We start from the raw sequence: 5,000 nt of genomic DNA, 5'->3' as shown, positions 1-5,000 counted from the left end.
GCCTGTCCCTATTAATCATTACCTCGGGTTCCGAAAACCAACAAAATAGAACCGAGGTCCTATTCCATTATTCCATGCACACAGTATTCAGGCGGGCTTGCCTGCTTTAAGCACTCTAATTTGTTCAAAGTAAACGTGCCGGCCCACCGAGACACTCAACAAAGAGCACCCTGGTAGGATTTAAACGGGGTCCGCCTCGGGACGCGAAAGCACCCCTTCGGCTCGCCCCACCGGCAGGACGTCCCACGATACATGCCAGTTAAACACCGACGGGCGGTGAACCAACAGCGTGGGACACAAATCCAACTACGAGCTTTTTAACCGCAACAACTTTAATATACGCTATTGGAGCTGGAATTACCGCGGCTGCTGGCACCAGACTTGCCCTCCAATAGATACTCGTTAAAGGATTTAAAGTGTACTCATTCCGATTACGGGGCCTCGGATGAGTCCCGTATCGTTATTTTTCGTCACTACCTCCCCGTGCCGGGAGTGGGTAATTTGCGCGCCTGCTGCCTTCCTTGGATGTGGTAGCCGTTTCTCAGGCTCCCTCTCCGGAATCGAACCCTGATTCCCCGTTACCCGTTACAACCATGGTAGGCGCAGAACCTACCATCGACAGTTGATAAGGCAGACATTTGAAAGATGCGTCGCCGGTACGAGGACCGTGCGATCAGCCCAAAGTTATTCAGAGTCACCAAGGCAAACGGACCAGACAAGCCAATCCGATTGGTTTTGATCTAATAAAAGCGTCCCTTCCATCTCTGGTCGGGACTCTGTTTGCATGTATTAGCTCTAGAATTACCACAGTTATCCAAGTAACGTGGGTACGATCTAAGGAACCATAACTGATTTAATGAGCCATTCGCGGTTTCACCTTAATGCGGCTTGTACTGAGACATGCATGGCTTAATCTTTGAGACAAGCATATGACTACTGGCAGGATCAACCAGGGAGCTGCGTCAACTAGAGCTGAGCAGCCGGCCGCCCGGGAGTGTGTCCCGGGGGCCCGCGCGAACACGCAAGCGTCCGCTCAATTATTCTGCAAACAGGAGGAGGCCGAGCTCCCCTGCACGATACACCTCGAAACCCTCTCAGGTCCCGGCGGCGCGCAGCGCCGTCCTAGGTACTTGGTCGGTTTCGAGAGAGGCGCAATCGCCCGGAGTTAGGCGAGTAGACGGTTTTAGTGCGAACACCCTTGCTCCCAACTGAGCTTGCCGCTGCCGACAGAGGCCCGGGAGCGTGCTGTCGTGGCATTGCCGGCGGGAGACAACACGCGCCACCTATGGTGACCGGCAGCTCCAACGCCAGCGCCACACAAGGGCAAAGCCCCACTTGGGTGCAGAAGCGAACTCTCCCAGCACAGCGCACGCGCCAACACGTCCGCACAACTGCGATACAAACCACCTGCGAGAACCGCTGGGGCGACCGAGCAGCAGACGGCGTCGCGGCGCCGAGTGCCAGGCGGCGGCGCATCCTCAACGCACACAGTCCTCAATCAGACCAGCACACTGCAGATGTCCACCGCGCTTCGCACCGGGCTCGGCTGAACCAACTTTGGCCGCCAGGCGCCGCGTGCAGGGTGCGCCGCAGCGTAGCTGCGCCGCCTGCCGAGCCCGTCGGCTGGCGCTCCTGCCACTCGGCGCCCCCCACCAGCCGCCTGTTGCGCGTGCGCCCACGCAGCGCGCGGCCAACACGCCGGGCGGCCCCCCTTCACCGGCCGGGAACAGTCCCACCAAGCCACCGCCGCGTATCGCTTCATACCCACATGGGCCTAGTCACGTGTGTGGATGTGGCGGGTACCGCTGAAACAACCGGTTAATAGCTGTACCGATCGTCGCCATCACAGATTCACCTCCAGCGTGAACAACCGCTCAACAACGGATTTCCAGTTCATTTGCGTATCTTGGGCAGTAAACGTAGATGTCCACCTACATTTGCGAATTCAACAATTCTTGCATGCCAGGATGTCATGTGTCACGACACGCTACATCAGACCACATACACACTGCGACATGTGCAGAAGAGAACACGTGGAAGGTGGCCCGCGCACGTATGCGATGTCCCTTCCGCGATCCACTGTCAACCGGCATCTGCGGCATGTCCCAGATATGGAACGCGGTCCACCAGGGTAGCACTTTGTGTGAGGCAATACGACAAAGTCGGAATACACGCGTCACTACATCACACGGCTCACGCTGACCTGACCTGACTCACCGCACCACCACCCCCAGCGACCCAGGGTGACATACAATGCGTTCGTACGTTCCTCCCACACGCCTCTACGGCGTACCACAGTGCAACCTAGCTGTTATTGGGAGACGAGACAAGTAGCATCGAGCACAACATATGGAAATTGAGATTCGACACCGTTGGGCACAGCCAGCGTACGGTCACACGTATCACACTACTTCACTCTGTACGTAACTACCGATGATCGGTACAGCGTGTGGGTTACGCGTACGACATCAGCGGACAATGGACACAGACCATACCACGACGTACACTGAGGGCGTCGACATCTGAACGCAACTGAACAGCTGCGAGGCTCATTTAACACTCAAACGCCAGACCGACCAGCTTGAGAGGACGGAGACACAAAGAGAGGGGCAGAGGGGGGGGGGGGGGGCGATATAGTCCTATTGCAGTACAATTGACAGTGGATAGCGGGAATATGTGGAAAGTAAGCAACACTCGCAAGACATCTACATGAGGATAACAACGACACCAGAGATTCCGAGCAGTGAACTATGTTAGGCAAAGGGACAACGTGGGTTAGGTTAAGGGACAACGTGGGTTAGGTTAAGGGACAACGTGGGTTAGGTTAAGGGACAACGTGGGTTAGGTTAAGGGACAACGTGGGTTAGGTTAAGGGACAACGTGGGTTAGGTTAAGGGACAACGTGGGTTAGGTTAAGGGACAACGTGGGTTAGGTTAAGGGACAACGTGGGTTAGGTTAAGGGACAACGTGGGTTAGGTTAAGGGACAACGTGGGTTAGGTTAAGGGACAACGTGGGTTAGGTTAAGGGACAACGTGGGTTAGGTTAAGGGACAACGTGGGTTAGGTTAAGGGACAACGTGGGTTAGGTTAAGGGACAACGTGGGTTAGGTTAAGGGACAACGTGGGTTAGGTTAAGGGACAACGTGGGTTAGGTTAAGGGACAACGTGGGTTAGGTTAAGGGACAACGTGGGTTAGGTTAAGGGACAACGTGGGTTAGGTTAAGGGACAACGTGGGTTACGTTAAGGGACAACGTGGGTTACGTTAAGGGACAACGTGGGTTACGTTAAGGGACAACGTGGGTTACGTTAAGGGACAACGTGGGTTACGTTAAGGGACAACGTGGGTTAGGTTAAGGGACAACGTGGGTTAGGTTAAGGGACAACGTGGGTTAGGTTAAGGGACAACGTGGGTTAGGTTAAGGGACAACGTGGGTTAGGTTAAGGGACAACGTGGGTTAGGTTAAGGGACAACGTGGGTTAGGTTAAGGGACAACGTGGGTTAGGTTAAGGGACAACGTGGGTTAGGTTAAGGGACAACGTGGGTTAGGTTAAGGGACAACGTGGGTTAGGTTAAGGGACAACGTGGGTTAGGTTAAGGGACAACGTGGGTTAGGTTAAGGGACAACGTGGGTTAGGTTAAGGGACAACGTGGGTTACGTTAAGGGACAACGTGGGTTAGGTTAAGGGACAACGTGGGTTAGGTTAAGGGACAACGTGGGTTAGGTTAAGGGACAACGTGGGTTAGGTTAAGGGACAACGTGGGTTAGGTTAAGGGACAACGTGGGTTACGTTAAGGGACAACGTGGGTTACGTTAAGGGACAACGTGGGTTACGTTAAGGGACAACGTGGGTTACGTTAAGGGACAACGTGGGTTACGTTAAGGGACAACGTGGGTTAGGTTAAGGGACAACGTGGGTTAGGTTAAGGGACAACGTGGGTTAGGTTAAGGGACAACGTGGGTTAGGTTAAGGGACAACGTGGGTTAGGTTAAGGGACAAATTGAGTTAGGTTAAGGGACAAATTGAGTTAGGTTAAGGGACAAATTGAGTTAGGTTAAGGGACAAATTGAGTTAGGTTAAGGGACAAATTGAGTTAGGTTAAGGGACAAATTGAGTTAGGTTAAGGGACAAATTGAGTTAGGTTAAGGGACAAATTGAGTTAGGTTAAGGGACAAATTGAGTTAGGTTAAGGGACAAATTGAGTTAGGTTAAGGGACAAATTGAGTTAGGTTAAGGGACAAATTGAGTTAGGTTAAGGGACAAATTGAGTTAGGTTAAGGGACAAATTGAGTTAGGTTAAGGGATAATCTGGTACAACCACAGTTAGGTTAAGCGATAATCTGGTACAGCCACAGTTAGGTTAAGCGATAATCTGGTACAGCCACAGTTAGGTTAAGCGATAATCTGGTACAGCCACAGTTAGGTTAAGCGATAATCTGGTACAGCCACAGTTAGGTTAAGCGATAATCTGGTACAGCCACAGTTAGGTTAAGCGATAATCTGGTACAGCCACAGTTAGGTTAAGCGATAATCTGGTACAGCCACAGTTAGGTTAAGCGATAATCTGGTACAGCCACAGTTAGGTTAAGCGATAATCTGGTACAGCCACAGTTAGGTTAAGCGATAATCTGGTACAGCCACAGTTAGGTTAAGCGATAATCTGGTACAGCCACAGTTAGGTTAAGCGATAATCTGGTACAGCCACAGTTAGGTTAAGCGATAATCTGGTACAGCCACAGTTAGGTTAAGCGATAATCTGGTACAGCCACAGTTAGGTTAAGCGATAATCTGGTACAGCCACAGTTAGGTTAAGCGATAATCTGGTACAGCCACAGTTAGGTTAAGCGATAAAGTTGGTTAAATTCGGTATTGTGTGGGAAGGGGGCAGAGAGAGAGTGGGGGGGGGGTGTGGATAGTTGTGGCAGTACGCGGATGCCTGAGTCACCGTCAGATATGTCACGTCGGTTCGATGCTTGTAGCAAGAGGCTGGCGGGTCTG

The 5,000-nt window shown here is 52.2% G+C and overlaps 1 non-coding gene across 1 annotated transcript in view; it reads right to left on the bottom strand.

Moving 5' to 3' along the window:
* The window catches only part of LOC126325416 (small subunit ribosomal RNA), a 1,893-nt gene extending 937 nt beyond the window's left edge, over positions 1–956 (bottom strand). Inside the window, exon 1 of the ribosomal RNA XR_007560097.1 lies at positions 1–956. This exon is cut by the window's left edge and continues 937 nt beyond it. This is a non-coding gene — a ribosomal RNA (small subunit ribosomal RNA).
* Positions 957–5,000: the final 4,044 nt, after the last annotated feature.

Source organism: Schistocerca gregaria, unplaced genomic scaffold, assembly GCF_023897955.1.
Source record: "Schistocerca gregaria isolate iqSchGreg1 unplaced genomic scaffold, iqSchGreg1.2 ptg000923l, whole genome shotgun sequence".
NCBI lineage: Eukaryota > Metazoa > Arthropoda > Insecta > Orthoptera > Acrididae > Schistocerca > Schistocerca gregaria.
Note: the sequence above shows the minus strand (reverse complement) of the source record. Positions and strands in the feature narration are given on the sequence as shown.